This window comes from Neopelma chrysocephalum, unplaced genomic scaffold, assembly GCF_003984885.1.
Source record: "Neopelma chrysocephalum unplaced genomic scaffold, ASM398488v2 Primary Assembly neopelma1_133, whole genome shotgun sequence".
In the NCBI taxonomy this organism is placed as follows: Eukaryota; Metazoa; Chordata; class Aves; order Passeriformes; family Pipridae; genus Neopelma; species Neopelma chrysocephalum.
Window position 1 is genome coordinate 438,203 of NW_020897795.1, and position 20,197 is coordinate 458,399.

General features: G+C 38.4%; 1 protein-coding gene across 5 annotated transcripts in view; it reads left to right on the top strand.

The window, feature by feature from the left end:
* INPP4B (inositol polyphosphate-4-phosphatase type II B) overlaps positions 1–20,197 on the top strand; it is a 312,873-nt gene that overhangs the window by 117,333 nt on the left and 175,343 nt on the right. The gene's annotated exons all lie outside the window — the stretch shown is intronic.

A 20,197-nucleotide genomic window follows, 5' to 3' on the forward strand; every position in this document is an offset into this window, starting at 1 on the left:
CATATTTAAGCATAACACATTTGCATCAGGGGAATCCAGCGTCTGTGCTGTTCACCTGATTACTGACAGGGCTGGAAGGGACTCACTCTGACAGCCTGGTCTGGGCATCTGGGGAACACACTCTGCTGCTGGCAGGCCAAGGACACTGGTTGACTGACATTGCCCTTTGAAGGCTTGGATTATGTCTAATTAAAGACTTGGCATTAACTTTAGCTAATCAAGGACTTCCAAGATCTCTCTGTGAGGTGGTGCAAAGCAGGATGAGATGGGAGAGGGATTTGCTGCAAGCAGGCACACTGCTGTGATGTGTGCCTGGCTTAGGTAACCAAATCTTAGGGCTCTATAGAGACATTTCAACTTGATTAGACTGGCCTTTGGCATTTAGAATTTGGAAGGCAAATCTATCAGCTAATGACCTGTAAAGCTGGTCTCTAGCCCTGAAAGAATGGCTTATAGCTATAATTTTGTTCATATGCACTGTATAATCAATATTATATTAGTGAAGTAGCATATATATATGCAAATAGACATTTGCTTATATCAGTTATTGTACATGTTTTTAACTATATTAAAAAAATTGAAAGTTTTCTCATAACTGTATTTTAACTCTTCTGTCACAAGCTGGTCAATAAATAACATTCAGAAATGGAACTTGAGTAACTGAAACAAAAAGGCAGCTTTTTAATAGTATTTGGATACTGCCTAATACATGAGTTTTATTTAGGGACAGTAAATACTGCTTTTCAAAGTTTGAGGTTCCGGTAACTAGATTTTGAAATAACATTATTAAAGTCTTCCTAGGGGTTTATATTCTGTTATGGTAGCTGTATTGCCACATCCTATATCCCTAATACTCTGGAAAGCATTCTCTTCATAAAATGTTGGAAACATTGCCTTCTTTTATTTTATTTTAAAGTTCAGTAAAGTGTCTTTTTTTTTCTTTTCCTGAGGTTAAAGCAAAGAAATAAAACTCTTCTGAGTTACAGCTTTCCACTGCAATACACTCAGGATTTTCAGGAGTGTACCTGCTCATACTTGTAACATAACTTTGAAGTCAGAGCATTCTTTAGACAAAGATTTTTGATTTTTGCATTTCTGGGGACTCTTTGGAAAATGGCTGATTTCTGAACTTTATAGCTGCTGATAAGTTTTACTTTGCAAACTTTCTCCTGTTGTTTGGCTTTTCAAGTCGTCGTGTTCTGCCTGCTGTTCCATGAAGCACTAGGAGGTAGCAGGGTGCTGAGCAGAGAGGAGAACCAGAGCAAAAGGAATAAAAACAGACAGTGAGCCTGAATAACAAACCAATCTGACACACAGTGAAGCTGATAAGAATCTTTCCCATGACTTTGAAGTGTGCAGGGTTAGTTCTTTCATAGATGTTTATTTTGGAGCTACTGTTCTTGGCTGCTTCTTTAAAATATCCCATCCCTTGAGTCCCAGATGTAACTAAATATGGTGTAGGTTCCTGACTTCACATTGATGTAGCATAGCTACTGTGTGGTATGTCAACTCAGCTAAAGTATTAGCTAATTGTTATGGGAAATAAATTATATCATACATGTTGGTGAACACTACTGTGAAGTTTTCAAGAGCTTGCACCTCTAAAGGTATTCGCATTTACCTGATGGTGAACTGACAAAGCAGCACAAGAAAACTCCAATAATCAGAAAAATAAGGGAGCAGGATAGAAGGCACAGTTGGTAGGCAAAGTGCTTAAACATGAACTTGGTTATGAACATGATGTTAACATGGAGAAACAAATTAGAAAAAAAAAATCAAAAAAGTTCATTACTCAATGATCAGTAGAACTAATCTTGACACATTCTAGTGGTTTTTTTTTGCATTTGTCTCATGGATTAGAGTTGTGAAGAGAGGGTAAGGGATATTGTGGGTGTGGTATAGTGATCTAAACACCTGTATAGAAAGGAATGTCCCTGCACATGTTGTAGGCATATTCAGACAGTAATTTTAGTGAGAACACCTGTCTGTCATTTCCAAAAGCTCTAATTTTTTTGGCAGATATGTTAGGGCAGTGAGATTTGATGGACAGTGAAATTTGAAGTATAGCATAATGCAAATCTTCTGGTTATGTCTTTTTACAAAATCTCATTAAATGGTGCACAATTTACAGAAAACTTCAAGTAGTTGAAAGAATTAAAATTAGAAATTTCTATGTTATTTATTTATTCATTTTACCAAGTAATGAGTTGATACAAGAACAGTCTACCTGTAAATGCAGAAGTTTTTATTATCCACTGTCTTTTTTTTCCCCAAGTACTATTGTAATGGCATCTCTTGGAAAAGACCTTGAAGCAGATTTAACTCTGCATAGTGAACATAAATGGTACACTGATGGTGCTCAGAGAGCATGACTAAATGATTTTTCCAATTCTGAAACATAATTTGGAGCTCTTTCAGCAATAGCTGTTCCTAGAAGAGTGATAAGAAGAAAGACTTGCTTTATCCATATCACACACTTGAAGCCAGAGCCTTGATCGTAGCAGAACTTTCCCATCTAGCTTGGTTATCCTTCTGCTTCATCAAGTTACAAGTTGGTGAATAACTGCTCTGTTGTATTAGCCAAATAAAATGAAAAAAAAAAAGTCGTCATCATCATCACATTTCCGAGTAAATTTAAATAGTGATCATTTCTCTATGAATCCAATTCACGGCGTCACTTATTGCTGAAGGGTATTTATCCCTCAAAAAAAGTTAAGTGTTGGCCATGCTAGGAACAATAGTAGCAAAACCATAAAAATGAAGGCTGGGTTTGTGATTTTTACAGTTTACTTTTACATTTTGCTCCTTTTTGTTCTAACTTTGCTGAAGTTTGTTCTGGTCCCCTACAAATTCCATCTTCCACCAAACAAGGTAGTCAGGTTTTTTCCCTAGTTTTACAGATGTATATTAGATGCTGTTTCTTCCCAGCAACAACAAAAAGTAGATAAAAGACTATTTAAATTGAACAGAAGATGTCCAGGAAGTAGAAAAGCTACCATGTGACTCGAAAGAATGCTCTCATTTTCCTCTGGGAACTACTTATTGGGCTTCTTTCTGCTTTGAGACTTTTGTACTGCCACGTAAGATGCCTTAAATGCAGTTTATTCTTAGTAAATAAGTGTTGCTGGGATGAATTCTTTTTTGGCTGAAAGAAATCTTCCCAAAGAGATAGCAATTCAAGCCCAGCCTAGGAGACTGTTGACATGTTTAAGTGGGTTTGATTTAGGACTTTTAATGTTTTTACATTAACTCCTAAGGGAGTTTCTTCTTCCTCCACTTAGGCAGTTGAATTTGAGTAACTTCCAGTCGCTTTCAGTGCAGTTAGAGCAACAAGTGAAAAGATCTTCCAAAAATCTTCTAAGGTAGTGAATGGCCATCACCTGTCATGTCATACTGTCATCTTTTAGCAGCAGTTGATGATGGATGGAAGCTTTCTTTATTGTATGCAGATGTTGTGTGAACACTGTTGAAAAGTGATTTGAGGATGGATTTGCCAAGACTCTATATTCTTTTTTATCCACTTCTCCTCCCACAGTGCTTTGTTAGCTTTTGAGAACCCTTGCCAAACTGAAACCAACCTTTTTTTTTAATTATTATTTTTATAGACATTATTATTTTTTGAATCTCTGCTCCTTCAGCGTTGTGCACCTCTTTAAAAGGCCAAAGCTGTCTAGATCCTACCATCGTGACTTGGTAATTTTAGGCCATTTTGTTGTAATAAAGTAGTCATAATGCCATTACTGAAGTAACTAAAAATGCAAAGGGGATATATTGGTGTGTCTTCCCTTTAAAATCTTGCCTTTAGAGTCTTGCATAACTCTTCTGTTACGGGCATAGTCAGCCTCCCACTTGCATAAGGCTGTCCCATTCCGTTTGACAGCGTCAGTCTACATTCTCTATTTGGCTTTCCAATTTCATTCATTATATTCCCCCTCACTCTATGCATAAGGTATTATACCATTCTGATTTGCTAACCTGCAGTGTTCACTGTATATTAAACCCTCTTTTGAGCATGTTATGTGTGAAAAAATTATGGAAAAAAACCCAAATCCAGGAAATAGGGGGTGGGGGACATGGACACATACCCCAAAAAGCTCAAAACTAGAATAGTTTTCAAAAACTCGTATCCTTGTTCAGTTTTTTAACAGATATACTGGGTTTGAGTCCTAGGGAACTAGGCCAGATTTTCAAATCTGTACCTGTAGGCACTATAATTGTGGAAATCTATCCTTCAATCCCTTTGGGGCAGGGAGTGTCTTCTTTTGCATTGCAGCTAGAGAAGCTGTTAAGTATTAATCTGTACTAATTGTATTACTGAACATGCAAGGACTCAAATATCCCCAGTAATGGAATTTGGGAAGATGTTCAGTTAGTGTTCTGCCTGCTTTTTGCACTTTAGACAATCTGAAAAATTCTTTCTGTACTACTATGCACTTTACAGTTACATAGAGTTCTTTATCTATATATTCGTATATAAAGTTATATAGATATCTATTCTATGTAGTTCATATATATGAAAATTTGTTGCTGAAAACCTATTGTATCTAGTGTAGCATTACTCATTTTTTAACTCCATGAGTTATCTACTTGGTTTCTGTGTCAGTAAGAAGCAATTCTTGATAGAAGTAGTCACAGAAATATTTCGAACTTGTCGGCATCCATTTGATACTTAATGATTTTCATTAAACAGCTTTGAGTTGTGTAAATTCAATTTCTGTGTAGGTGTTAGAGATTAAAATTCTACATTACACTGTGCTATGTAGGAGTTAGTCACCACAGTGGGCTTGTTAAATGCTGGGGTGTTTCTTTACTGTGAAGTGGGTCAGAGCAGACGATGAACCAGCATGAGGGAGTAAATAATTTCTGATTGAGCATATTCCAGTATGATGGAGTTACAGGAATCCACTAGTGTACTGATGCAAGTGGTAAGTAGCATGAGGATGTTTCAAGGTATCAGTATTAAAACCAGCTGCAAACTGAGTTTCGGGCAGTTTTCTTCCATTCTGCTCTGGGAAATTGAAGTATCTCCTGTTTCTTAAAAGCTTTTGCTTTTAAGAAAAAAATTGTATTTGAACTGTCAGGATAAAGTGGATGACAACCTTGTAAATACAAATACGCTTGAATCACGGCTGTGACTAAGAGAAACTTTTAAATCTAAGAGAATAAAGATTCTCACAATGACTCTCACATGTTTTGATACAGGTGCTTATCTAGAGATAAATTTTCAATAGCTATGGCTAATCTGTTTAGAGAGGATTTTGTAGATACCTGAATTTGAAAAGCTATTTAACATTTGAAAGTGTTTTTTAGAATTTGACCATTCTGAGAGACAGGGGTTTATCATCTTAGCTCTCGAATGATGCAGCAGATAATAGGATTAAATTCTGTCAAAAATGTACAAATTCTGAAATCTTGTCAGAGTTAGCAAACTGCTGCATTTACAAGGCCAGGGAAAAAGGAGGATAAGACTAGGAAGGACCTTTCTTTTTCAAATCTTACATAAATAAAATTGGTAGGCTTCTTAGGTAAAATCAATTTCTTCTTGATACTGAAAATGCTGCTTTTGTGTCTGTCACATTTTTCTTATAGATGGTGTAATTGTTGTCTCATATTTGCAGAATTCCTTTTATCAAAAATTTCAAAGGGATAAGGTTGTGTCTACTGAAAACTATGTTTTCTGTGAGTTTGGGTGCCAGTTCAGTATCCCAGTGAGGCTGGGTACTAGAAACAGATTGATTACAACCACTCAGTCATATCATAGGTTCATCTACCTCATTCCTTACCAATAAGGGTACTCACTCTAGTAATTCTATCTTCTGAGGTAAAATACTCATATCTATCAGTAACCTTTATGATAATTTGTAAGGCTGATTGAAAGTTACGTAGGAAAAGGGTTCCAGAGTTACTTAAGAATTTATAGATGTAGGTAGAGATTTAATGCAGTTCTGTCAATTTTGAGCTACATTATTAATTTTTTTCTCACTTAGGTATTAAAAAACCACCAAAAAACAACTCAGTGGGTACCTTAATTTGTCCTTCAGTATTTTTACAAGCATAACGGTTGACTTCTGGAAGTATTGGGTGTTCTGGTGAATCTGACATAAATTTTTAGATTATTCTGATGAAATGGAAAACTTGTGTTTCCAGGGTATTTTTAAACTAGTTCATAGGAATGTAGGATTAAAGATCATTAAGTTGGAGAGAAGTTATTTTTGGCACATACTGCTGCTCTTTTTTCATCATTATTTTTCTCTTCCTGCTTTTCCCTCTAAAAAATACCTCCTACTCTGCATACTTTCTCCTACTTGTCTTTCCAGCCTATGTGCTCTTTCCAGTTCAATCTTTAAACCTCATTCTCTCAAATGAGGCTCTTCAGATTCCCTAGGATGACTCCCATGTGGGTCTCATACTAGGAGACTTGGTTTGTAGGGCTGTCTTTGTGTGTGCACCTACATGTGACCTATTACCCCTTTAGTCTTTAGGGGGCTGGAGTGGCAGAATAGACCGAGTGACAGAGGTTTGTGTCAGCTCAGGAGCTGAGCTGGGAAGGGCAGAATGATGGCTTACCTGGCAGTTTTCTGCCATGGAAGGAATTCTTATGGGCATCCTCTTCCTAGAAGAGACTGGCACTGAGTCCACTCTCCCATTACATCCCCACACAACCACAGATCCAGGTCTTGAATGACCTGATGACTTTGTGCTTACCTGGTGCAGAGTGAATCTATGACTCATTTCTCTGTGGATCCAGGACATTTTTTCTGAATGAAGAGGGCTATTTAGATCTTTATTAAAAATAGTTTCTAATGCAGATATTTGTACACATTTGGCAACAAGCCAAATAAGGACAAGTTATTCCTTTGTTGTTATAGAAAGCTCTGTAAGACTTCCTTACCTACAACAGAGATTTGGATAGCAATCCTGGCACTGCTGCCTTCTTCCAACCTTTCCCTACCTCCCAGGAAGCTGACATTTGAACTCTTCAGAATGCAATTGATTTTTTTTTAATTCCTTAACTATGCTGTTGTCAGGGAGGCTTAGAAAACATACAGTGTCTGCAGAATGTTTTCAGCAATAGGTGTTAGTCTTCTCCACAGCTTCATTACTAAGAATAAGCTACATCTTCATAAATCCTTTAAAATTACACTGTTTCTTCTGGCAACAGGGCTTTTTTTCATCAAACTGCAAAGTCTGGTAGCATTAAAATTTTAAACTTTATATCTACTTAGAAAAGAAATTATGTATACCACTAAATTTGCTTAAGAGCCATTTTTAGTGTTCCTGGTTTTGTGCTTCAGTGACTGACATCTTAGTTTTCTCTGGTGCTATCCAGTACCCCTTACAGTTCTGGGATTTTTTTCTAGACAGGTATGAGAAATAACTTTTATTTTGGAATTATTGGACAGGATCAGTTTGGATGCTAAAAGTAACATCTATGGTTAAGGGACTGGAGATGATTAAGGAACTGGAGCATCCTTCATTTGAGGAAAGGCTGAGAGAGCTTGGACTGGTCAGCCTAGAGAAGAGAAGGCTCAGGGATATCTTATCAATGTGTCTAAACACCTGGTGGGAGAGATGGAAGGTGAGGAAGCTGGATTATTCTCAGTTGTCCTATGGAATGAAGTTAAATACACATGAAATTCAATCAGAACACAACCCCCACACACAGACCTTTTAGCTGTGAGGGTGGTCAAACACTGGATGACTTAGGGAGGTTGTGAAGACTGTCCTTGGTCAACACCCAACAGGATGCAACATGCTGTGACTGATAGTGGGTGTGCAGGGGGGTTGGAATCAATAAGCTTAAGACTGATTCCAAGATCTATATACCAGGGACTTTTCATTTAACTTTTCAATAAGAATTTTGAGGCTTCTTAGAGCTGTTAGTGATGGGTTTGCTGTGGACTCTACTCATGTTCTGCGTCATATGTGGATAATAAGGTATCTGTTGATACTTGACTATTGTTGATACCTTACTTGTGATCTAAAAATTCTCCAGGATCTCTAAGTAATCACTTTATAATTATATCAAAATTAGACTGTTTAAAATTATTGCCATCTCTGTGAACTCAAGCAGTTTTAGGGAACTTCCACCCTTGCGTCATTATTAAGCCCTTATGGGATGCACACTAAACACACCATAAAGGATTTAAGAGCAGCCTGCATTACCTTCCTTTTTGGGAAAAGAAGTTTAGCTTTGACTAATTAGTTTTGTAAATGCTCTTGGCCGGGATAATACCTTATGTTGCTCATTTTTATGGATTTTTGTATAAGTGCAAAATTATGCTTACTTTTTTTCTATATATTCTCACAGGGAATGCTTACTAGTGGGAACACTTGCAAAATGCAAGCTTTAAGTAGAATGTTTACTAAACATTTATTTGCAACATTGGCCAGGAATAAAATTGAAAAGGACTTTTATCCCGAGTTGAAACTCTTACTCTTTTCTCCACAAATAAAAGGATTTGGATCAAAGACAAAATACTCTGAGGATGACTGTTAAGTGATTAGTGCCCTTTTTCCAGTAGGGTGGACCTGACTTCTGGAGTGACAGTGGACAGGGACCTGACTCTAGTAGCACTTGAATGTAAAATGATGTATGTAAAATACAGAAATTACCTTTCAAATTATCTTTTGTCACCTCTGCACCTGCTGTCAGGAAAATCTTCCTTATTTTAAAACCAAGGTTTGGACGGTTTGAGTGGATACAAGCAGATTCTCAAGTCTTCCTCTCTCTTGTCTAATCATTTGCAGCTTTTTGTGGTTTGCAGCTGCTATGTTAGAGGTGGGCAAGGATGCTAAACCTGTGGATCTGTCCCGTGTCTGACCTCTTTATGGTCCAGTGCTCTGTGGAATTAAGAGGGGCACTGGCACCATTTCTCCTTCAGCCTCCCTGCTGGGTATGTTGTGAAGGAAATCAGCAGTGATGTTTTTGCAGAACATGGACTAGCAGCTGTGCCCTGCCACTGCCTGCCAGCCTGAGACTGTCAAGATAGGTGTGTGCTTTTCAGATCCTGACAGGGCCAGAGGTTGGCTTGAAGCTGCTCAGCGTTGCCAAGGCTGAGACAGTCGGGACGTGCCCAGGAGCCAACCTGCAGGTATGTAGGGACCTCTTACAGTTCAAAGCTTAAATATCTGGAGACTTTGAATACCTCCAAAGCCAGGTAGCAGGTGTGTGGGGGCGTAGAGTATTCTGTTTAAAACCCACTCGTGGGTATCTCTGTCTCGTTGAGACTTTACGCTCGACTTTTTATTGTCACTTTTTTGCAGCTGGTCTTTTCTAACCTTAGCCCGGACTGTAAAACACTTCATGAAGAATTGCCTGGAGAATTCCTCGCATCTCTTTCCTTGCGTGTCTTTCTCCTTGAAGATAAAGTCACCTTGTAATTCCGAAATGGTATATAGATTATTTGGAAGAGAAAAAGCAAGCAGGTGATTTCCAGGATACGGTAATCATGTAGTTCATGCTTCTTGTTGTGCAGAATGGAAATGGCTAAACAGACATGAAGCAACTCTGTGTTGTTAGGCCAATAATATATAACTGAAAACACTTTTAATAATTCAAAGCATGATAGCTCTTGACATTTTAGGTTTTTATACTCTAATGGTGCTGCGTTAACTGAACATTTGTCTTTCAATTGGCAGTTGTTAAATACATCTCAGAATATGCCTGTAGAAATAATTGCAGTAATACTTTCATGTTATAAAACATTTCCCAGTGGACTTGTTTTTAATCCTTATATGTGGAAACAGAAGTTACATAAATAGAAAAACATCTAATTAATAGAAGACTGAAATCATCCTCCCCTTTTAAATACGTTAGTTATAGATGTACTTAATTTTGGAAATTTTGAAATGCATTTCCTGGGGTGAGTTTTGACTTAAATATGAGGTTCCCCTGAAGGCCCTGAGAAAACAGGAGTTCTCCTAAATGCAGCAGCACAAAATCCCACACAACAGTAGATGCAGCATGACTAGCAGACTGACCTGAGGTGTTTGGAAGGGCTTCACTGAAAACAAACAAAATGCTTAAGAATGCTTTTATTCATTGTTTTACCCCTACCTCCTGTGGCTAATAAAGTTTCTAGTCCAGTTATGGACACTTTACTTAATGTGATCAGCCATATTTTTGTGTGTTTTTTGTGTGCCCGTTATGTGGAATATGAAACTGAAATGTAATAAATAGGCATTTTTAAAGTTTAGTTTAATCTTTTTCAAATGTGCAAAACAAGTTAAAGCTTTAATCTGAAATCCTGTTGCTTTTAAGATTGATTTCTGAGGGATTGAAAGAGCGCAGAATTTCATTATGATGGGTTAAGAAGAATTTGGTCTTAGTGTTCTTTGAAGACCAGAATTCTTCCCAACTAAGAATTTGAGGATTGTTGGCTGTAGGATTGTAAATGAGCTGCTTTAAAAACTGAAATTGGCTAGCACTGTTTTCAACTTTAATGTCTGAACATGTTCCCATTGAGATGAAGAGCAGCAGTACCCAGGTCATCCTGGATTTAAATCTCAAATTTGCCAGGGGGTCTCTCTAGAGATACAAATAAAGGATTTTTTTCCCCTTTTCCATCCTCCCCTCCTTTAATCCCTAACTAATATTTCTTTGTACAAAGGTACTGAAATCATTTAAAATTATTTTTCTGGGAAGAAGTTAGTTATGTCTTTACATGTGTCAACACATCAAAATCAAGGCAGTTTCAAGATAGTATCGTAACATGTAAATAGCAATTTTTCACCCTCGAAGAAACTTCTGCTAGAAATGAGAGTGTATTTATAGTGTAAGGATAAAAATTTTCTCTCTGGGGCCCTGCTACTCTGTAGAAATCATTAATGTCTTCCCTTTTAGATCTGGCTCAAAATACAAACTGGTGACCTTTTGTAAATCTGTGAGATAAAAATTTAAGATAGACTAAAAATTATAAGCCAGAATCTTTGAGCTCAGTGTTGATTTTGAAGAAACTGAAAATACAAATGTATATGCTGCTTTAAGAATGTTACATCAAAATGACATCTAAGTGATCACAACAGCTACAGTCAGTATGGTATTTTTCACCCTATACTTTTCTCATGGTTGAGATAAATTTTTTGAGAAGTTTAGGAGTAAAGGTTATTTCTTCCAAATATGCGAGTAAACAAATGCAGAATTCTCATGGGAGGTGTATTCCTTGAAGCTCTTCCTCTGACACAACCTTTGATCTGTGAGCTTTTATTATTTCTGGACTCTCATTCATGTGAAAAATACAAATATATATTTTCTTAATTCCTTATAATGGGGTTATACTTTGCTATCTTATACAGTTCCCATGCTGTTAAAGTAATCTTAATTTATTTTTCAGAATAACTGTTCCACAATCCTCTGAGGAGTAAAGCATTGTCTCTCATTTGGATCTTTAATTTAGGTATTAATCCGGAATTGCCACCTTTTCAGACAAGTCTTACTTATGTTAGAACATCTTCTCCTTTTAACTGCAGCTTCCATGCAGATTACTTAGCATTTATCATGCATTTCCTGACTAGGAAATCTAATCATTACAGGGCTAAAAGTGATTATTCTGGATTGCAAAAATCTATTTTTCCCTTTGATAAAAAGTGTGTCTTGCTCTTCTTTGCCTTGACTTTGAAGTACGTTTTAGTCTGGTTTCCTTTGAGACACGTCAAAAAGCGTGGGTTTTGTTTTGCTAAAAGGTGACCTCTGGCATATTTGAGGGATTAGTGAGTTCTTTCCATTCTATTTTGTGCAGAAGGACTCTCTTTTTAGGCAGGACCTCACTAGTAATTTTCAGCATTTGACAGGCACCTGTGCAACTGGAACCAATAGTGAACCAGGCTGTTGTTTGGGATCCCAGCAGAGAGGGGGGTTAAAAATATTGAAAAAAAATGTACGATCATACAGGTCAATCATATACTGCCCTTACTTTTTTTAAAGGCCACGTTCTATCTCTTCTGAGCGCTATGCATGGAGGCTCACACCTTCCTGCCATGCTCCCTTGAGGCATGTTGCAGAGGTGGTTTTGGTGTGGGTTTTTTTACTATTTTATTTTTGGGGCGTTTCTTGAACCTTTGTGAAGTTCAGTCTACTTTCTCATGCTTCCCTGGAGTCTCCATCCTTGGCACATGTAAATGAAGGGACACAACTCTTCTCAGATAAGTGAATCTTAAGGCTGTTCAGTAAGACAGGCCAGCAATAGCTTTGCTTGCAAGTTGAACTATTATCTGTCTTTTCTTTTGTGAGTTACTGTTGGTAATATAGTTCCCTGCTACATCTTGATGTGATTACCATGTTACATTTTTACTTACAGAAGAAATTAATAGTTTTATTCATTAGCAGAGTCTCATGGGCAACAGGGCTGTGGCCACAGAGTCACTTAACTTATAATTAATTAGACATCTAGCTCCAGAGAAATTCATGCGAAATCCTTATTGCAGCCTCTAAAACTGCAGCATTCTTCAGGTGTACTCAGGTTAATGTTAATATCAGCTAGCTTGGGTGGTAACAGCAACATAGTTGAGGGACCCTGAAGTCTTGTCCAGACTGCACAACCTGCCAGTGAAACAGTGCTGGGGTCTGGAGTCCTGTGGCTGGGCTTCTATCCAGGAGCCAGAGAAGCTCAGTTACAGCTGCTCAAAGCAGCTGTTCCACAGTGAAGAAGCACCCTAAAAGATTTCAGGTTTTTTAGAGCTCTTTCTGAAGCTTGCTGTCTATCTACTGTAGCTGCTGGACTGTGTTGCTTGACTGCCTTTCTATATTTTGCAAGGGAAGCTTCCCTCCTTGCCAAGCCTGAAAGTATCTTGTAAAGACGCATATGATGACATGGATTTGGAGTAAGGCTAAGCAACAGATGAATTTTCTTTACATATTAGAAAAGAAGTCTGTCTCTACAGTGTTGTAAAGTAATACTGCACACTGAGGATCAAAACCACATAATGCTTCACTTGACAACTGGTATAGCAGTGCATAAATGCTCATGTCAAAGGAAGCAATGTATGCTGTAATGAAAACAGATGTGGCAGACTGTAAACTTTGAGACTTGGCATTTGTGTTTCTTTTCATCTTCTTGTGGTATTGCTGATGTATTTTTTTACATTTATTTTATTTCTGAAGACATGGAAAATGTTAGGAACCAGTAGAATATATTTTATTTATAAAACCTGAAAGAAATTGTTACAGGTTCTAGTTGTTTTCTGTGAGCTTATAGGGTAAAGAAGGTTATAGTTCAAAGAAAACCAGAAATCTGTTTACCATTTGCTGACCTTCTGATTCTTCATCTGGTATTTTAACTTGTAAATGCTCTATTTTTGGGATAGTGAGAAATTTCTTTCAGAAATTACAGCAAGTTTATTTCTTCATTAGGTACTCGATATGGCAATATTGGGAAAAGATGAAGGGGGAAACAGTATTTAGCTCTGTTTCCAAGAGACTTAGACCCTTTTCTGGTATTCTGAAATACCAACAATATCAAAATAAATTACAGCCTTGGAATAGCAGTATCAAAATCGATTTTGATATGGATATATTTTTGAGTGTAGTAACATATAGCAAGTTTTTGTAAGGCTTCAAGCTCCTTCCCTCCCTCCCCCCCCTTTCCTCATTTCTCTCACCAGAAAACTGAAGGTCAGAACATAAATATCATTAAGAGGTTGGTGCCATGAGCAGAATAGTTTTGAACAGAAGGTAAAGAAGATAATTGAGAATCTAAAGTAAACAGAAAGAGCTCTGCTTTGCTGTCACTAGACCACTGCAGCATCTCTGAGAAAGAGCTTTCTGTGCCGTGTGCTCAGTAAGGAATTGCAGTCTTTTTTGGAAAAACTATATTTTCATAGCTACTTGAAAAAGATACACATGCACCCTCAGATACATTTTCAAAAATTAAAGGAGTTTAAAAACATTGATCAAGAGCAGTTTGTTTCATCACTTAAGGAACCAGCTTTCCCAAACAAAGCTAGAAATTCTTTTCCATGACCTCATTGCTGTTGTGTAGCTGAAGTTTTGAGCATGGAGTTGGTGGAAGTCAGTTATACACCATTGTAAATAAAGCTGGAGCACTATAGAGAGTGCTGGAACAGATCATCTGATGTTAGTAAGGGGTCAGTGCACTACCAACTGTAAATAGCACTGAATGGATGCTTAACTAACACATGTAACTGTGAATTCACTTCTGCAGTGGAAATAGGATGTCTGTGAACTGTATGTCTATGAACTGTTTCACGAGCCTCTTGCATCTCTCGTACTTCAAGTCTATAAGTAACTGGGGTTGTCCAGGCTGAGTAGCAGAGGTATAATGTGAAATACACCTGCCCTAACACCTCGGAAGAACTGAAACCCCTGCCCAGGGAATGCTGGTAATGGCAATGAAAAGTTGCAGACTAAGCCTTTGCTTGGTTAAGGAAGCCTTCCTGTGCTACAATCCACCACCTGAGCAGGGACTGAGGCCCCTTGGCAGCTCCACACTCACTCACAGTCAAACCAGATTTCCTCTCTGGCTCCACCCCAGGTTTCCCATGGCAATCTCAGACATCCAGGTCCTTCAAATATTGGTGCAATAACTAAGTAATAAAACAACAGTTTGAGCTGGTGCCTCTGTGGAGGGACCCAGAACAAAAGAACCCCTGGGCTTTTATACCCTCACAGTCTAAGCTCCTGCCATGTCTCCCAGTGCCCCTTCACTTGGCTGTGCCACAGGTCCCCTTGCCCTTTGTTATGTAAAGGGTCAGCAGTTCATGACCTCTTGCCTGGGGCTTCTGCCCCCCCAGAGCTCACCCTGCAGCTCCCACTGCAGCTGCTCACCGAGCTACCTGCACTAGATGTGTTCCTCAACAGCATTCGTTTAACCTTCTTGGAGGAAGCATAAAGATGCAGTTTGAAAGGGCTCTACTTACTGCTCTAGGGCCATGTAGGGCTTTCAGTAAAACACAAAAGACATAAACCCCAAAATTTCTTCAGTGCTGCAAAACCAAGGGTGGGCAGAGCTTACTCTGAAATAGATCACTTCTGATTTGCACAGTGGTAGTTCTGACTGGATTTATCACTTCATCTGCAAGTAGGATGATGAGTGCAGCTGGCATCTCAACTCCTGGGCAGGATCACTTATCCCTACCCTCCATCAGCATACAGAATTTCTCCCCCAGCAGCACTCACATATCTTATTTTGATGACTCATAAATAATCATGTTCTTTTAGCTACAAATTAAGTGGGTAATGACTGATGTTTTTTTGGGCAGCATATTGATATATTATTTACAGTTAATACTGCTAATATTGGTGGAGTTTGTGGGTTTTGGGCTTTTTTTGGTTTGTCCCCCCACAACCTGTATTTGCAGGGATGTCATAGAGATATCTTTTTTTATGCTCCATTTGGTAAGACTTCCTTGTCATCTCTTTCTGCTTGGACTGTTGGTAGAAATTTTCTTCCTGCTGTTAATTACAGGGATCCCTGAAGGATACTAATTGTTTTATGTATGTGCATTTCCTTGAAAATATAACTAGGTTAGTTTAACAACCAGCTGTATGTTTCAGAGAACAGATATATTATTTTGTTTTAAGTCTCTCACCTCCAGAGACAGAAACAGTAATCTTGAACCTTATCTTATATAAGAATCAGTGGTTCTTTACTTATTTGTATATGTGTTCCAAATATAGTCTTCTGTTCCTTAGAGTTCTTTTTATTGTAGTGCTTATCCAAATCAGAGCATCTATTTTGGTCATTACAATTAATGACTGCCCCTCCTACTGCATACCTGTTGAATGACTGTGCAACTGTACCCTCGGTTTGTAGTAACGTGGATATAATAATTTTTGTGGCTGCATCCTCTGATATTTAGTGTTGTATGGTCAATGTTTTTGAGAGTCCACATTGCAAATTGTTGTGGGAACAACTTCCCTGTTCTGTTGGTCCCAGAGTGCAGGGATTGTACCTGTCAGCAAACTGAAGCATTCCTGCTGGCACGTGAATGAGACAGCCAATTAGTAGTATTTAAGACAAACCAATTAATAATATTTATTATGGAGCAGTGTCAAGCATGCTCATTAACACCATTCTGTGCTAATAGCAGCCCTCAAACCTTTGTCTCCTTTTGCTTTCAGGCATGTTTTGCCATGCAGAGAACACAACACTGCTCGTTCTCATCCCTCTCGCAGTTGCATTTACACTCCTAATTCAAAACTGTGGCCAAAACTTTCCTGTATGTTCTGAAGTTGGATTATTCCTGAGCTTTTATGTGTGCCTGACTGAAGGTATTCTTTTTCAGTGCTGTGTATTCTGTGGAGGCAGAAGAAGCAGCGATGTGCACTATCTTCTCTTATGCCTCCCTGCCATCCACAGCACACCCCAGGGTGGAGGAAAGCAAACTGTGTAGTGTTTAGTGTTCTGCATATATCACAGGTCTGAATGTGGTGTTCTCTTATTTAATGTGTCCTTTTGCCCACTAAGGAATAGCTAAACCTCACTTAATTAGTTTATCAAGACAGACTGTACCTTATTATTTATAAACTAAGTTGCTTTGGGATAATAATCCTGCTGCATTTTCAATGAAATAGAAAAAGTTCCGAACATTATGTTCACATATATATGTGTGTGTGAGACACACAGGCTTTTCCCATGCCCCTTGTCTTCAGATACTACTAATTTTCTGTTCTGTTCTGGCATTGTACAAAATAGCGTGCCCTGGAGACAACAGGGCTATGGTGGTTAATTCCTGTCCTTTGCCAGCCCCTTGGAATCTGTTTTGATTTGGAAAATAGGAGGGAATGAAGCTGTGGGAAATGGTGTTTCTGTCACTGGTTAGAGAAAGAGCTACCTTGAAAATTGTCATATAGGCTAATACACACATCGTGTGAATCCAGAGTATGAGAAGACATTCACCAATGTGCTGTAATTTTCCCCACTAACAAAAACAATGCAGTTTCAATGCCATTTCCTAACTTTTGGACTAGTCCTTGGCTTCCTTCCCAAACAACCCTGTGAACTCCGAGCTAAGGATGTCCTTCATTCCCTCTGCCCATGTGGTTTGTTCTGGCTACTCGATCTTTTTTCAGTTCTGGGAGATGCTGCATCCCCCTGTTTCTCAGCCAGATTAATTTCTTGTGTCTCCAGAGGTCACAGTGCTTGGAGCAGAGTACTGAGTGCCTGGTCAGAATGTTATAGCTTGGAAGAAGGTAGATGATGAATTTCCAGGCTGTTTCTATTTTAGAGTTTTGCTTTTGTTTCTTTGTTTTGTTTGTTTCCCCCTTTTTATTGTTATATAGTCTTTTGGATTTTTTAGTTTTTCTCTCTGAACTCTGTTCCCATATATAGGTACTGTTTTAAAAAAATTCTCCCAGATCCCACGAATGGGAGACCTTGAAGCAAGATTCTCCTTTGTTTACATAGCCTGGGTTTGAGGAAGCAGTAGCCAGTCTTTCCCCTGTATTGTTTTTATGTGGGCACTCATGCACACAGGAGGATGAAAAGCAGAGCCATCGTGTCAGTGCAGCACAGAGAACAGTGAAATACTGACTGTGCAGGACTTGAGAGTCAAACATCCACTCGTGAGGTTTGTGTTTACAGCACATGTGGTTTGTGTGCTTCATAGTGCTGCTGGAATGTACAGGACAATGTACAGGCATGACTGATAGAGGAGGGAGCACTTGTTTACTGGGATTCACGTAGGAATACTCTTATAGTTTTAATACTAGAATGCCAACAGTAATGGAAATGAAATAACTATATTCTTATTGCTTTTATTATTTTGGGAATAAGTGTTGAAGGATAACATTGATTGTCTTGTCTGTTTTCAAGTGTTTTAAATGGTAAGACAGTTTCATATGTAGACCACAGGATTTTGCAAAATGCATGAGTATTTGTGAATATATTCTAGAGCAATTCTTTTTCTGTGCAGCCTTTCTTACTGCGCTCCACATAGTGACTACTTTGCTGCTTTCTTGCCTCCTTTTCCTTTGTGTAATATGTAGAGGATTTGTTTCTTCCTGCTATCTTAACTTTCTTCCTTGTTGATATTAAAGCAAAAATTATTCCTAATGCAGTTCTTCCTGAAACGTTCATTGTGCGTGGATAGGCTTAGCAGAGGTGGGATCACCAGGGGAATGGATGACTCAGGCTTTTACACACTGAGTCAACAGTCACAACAAGTAGATTCATATACTTTTGGCATGTAAGTACAAGCTGTCACTTCATTTCCCTGAGTTTTGTTGATGAGTTTTTCCAGAATTAATTCAAGCATAATGAAGTTTTGAAAAGTGAAGTGACCTACGTATGTGGTGTGTTTGGGTGTAGGTTATGATGGAAAATGCGCTGATGTTGTTACCCGCTGTCACGGTGTTACATTTGCAGTTAAGAAAACATCCTTAGCATGCCTTTCATGGTTGTATTTTCCTCAGTTTCTTTTTGAGTAGTGTGCCAATAATGCCTAACAGATGTGTTTAAATGTGTAACATATACTGGTCTTCTGCTTTCACAGCCACGTGGTGTTTCACAGTGTCCGAATAGTGTTGACTGTGTCTTTGAGAAGACCTAAGATTTTCAGAGATACTGCCAATAAAATAGTTCAAAGGGCAATCATGCAGCATGGGACTGTGAAACTTGTCAGGCTGTGAACAGGATATAGCAAGCTTCTGTTCTTTGACATCAGCTTAAAAGTAGTCCCTATGTTTTGTTAAACATTTCACTCGGGCTGTTTTTGAGGGAAGTGATGCACTGTGGCTTAAACTGACAAATTCTGTGTCACACCAGATCTTCAGTTCTCTACCAGGAATAACCTTGTTGAATATCCTCTCTCTGACTGACAGGGTAGTTGTGAACAGCAGTTGCCCAGTGTCACAATAGAGATAAATAATGCTATCATTGAAGTAGATGCAGGTTTCATTTAATTTCATTTATCCTTCTGTGCTGGAGTCTCCCAAAGAGTTCTGATGCTTTCTGCTGATCCTCCCCACCAGAGATATGCAGATGAGTTATCTTCCTGTCAGCTCTATCCAGTGAAATTCAAGATCATGCTGCGAAGCCGCCTTTTTACAGGAAAAATGATCTAATGACTGGATTGCCTCACTGTCACAAAAATGAATTGTCTCCTATGCTCAGATATCACCAAGGTGGTGACCACTTAGTGCAAATCTTCTTCCTATTGTTAAAAGTTTCTCAATAGGATAAAAGCCTGTGCTCTTGGCAGCTAAAAGATTTAGTCACATCTAGATAACATATTTGAGACATGGCACAAATGAATCTAACTGTTATTTGTAGGGGCTTTACCTCCATTCATCACACATTAATACTTTTTACAAGAGTTCAGCTGTAGGGTTCCTGCCAGAGTCACTGGTGGTGTTTTTGGGGGGCATCTAATTTTGTTTTTACTAAGTTTCTGTCTCTCTCTGTTTTTCCTTTTCTGTGTATTCCATTAAATTGTGAGCTGGCTAGCCTTCCTTTGTGGTGGGTGTGAAAAGTGACTATATCTCTGCGTTCCAGCTTCTGATGTGAACATGAGCTCTCGTGCCATTCCTCTGAAACTGTGCTTTACTGTGCTATCTTCTAAAAACACGACTATAGAGTGCAACATTTAAGGATTGTGTGGTGGCATAAGATCAGGATTTGTGGGGGAAATGGCTGTATCTGGAAATTTCACTGCATCTCTGATCAGCTTTTAGAAAGGACATAGTTCAAATAGGTGGGTGTCTGCCCAACCTTTTGTGCTTTAGTAACTGCTTTTCAGTAAATCTACTCACATAATTCTTCAGGTCATGTCAAGTAGTGCTAATATTTAGTCATTTTAATAATGGGGTGAGTCTTAGTAGGAAGGAATTGATGGCAACTTGCTATTTGAGTCTGGTGCTCTTCCATAAGCTGTTTCATAAAGATTTCATCATGCACAAACTTTTATGCTTATCCCATTTTTTCCACCAAATTATCATAGGATCATTTTGAGACTATGTACCAAGAGATTTAATTGGCAATTTGGACTAAAGCAAACACTTGAAATTATTCTCTGAAGGTTAGATTTAATTGTTTCCTTGTCTCTTTCAACTGTTATAAAAGAGTGGAAAAAATGCTTCAGCCAGTTTTCCTTTTATTTACTCAAACAGCAGGTTCAAGCCCAAAGGAAAAAAAAAAGTATAAACCAAGCTGAATTGGCCTTTTGTACGTATCAGAGCTTTCCTAGCTTGGCTTCTCGTCACACCAAGTTTGCTTGCTGTGAGGATAATCTGCCTCAC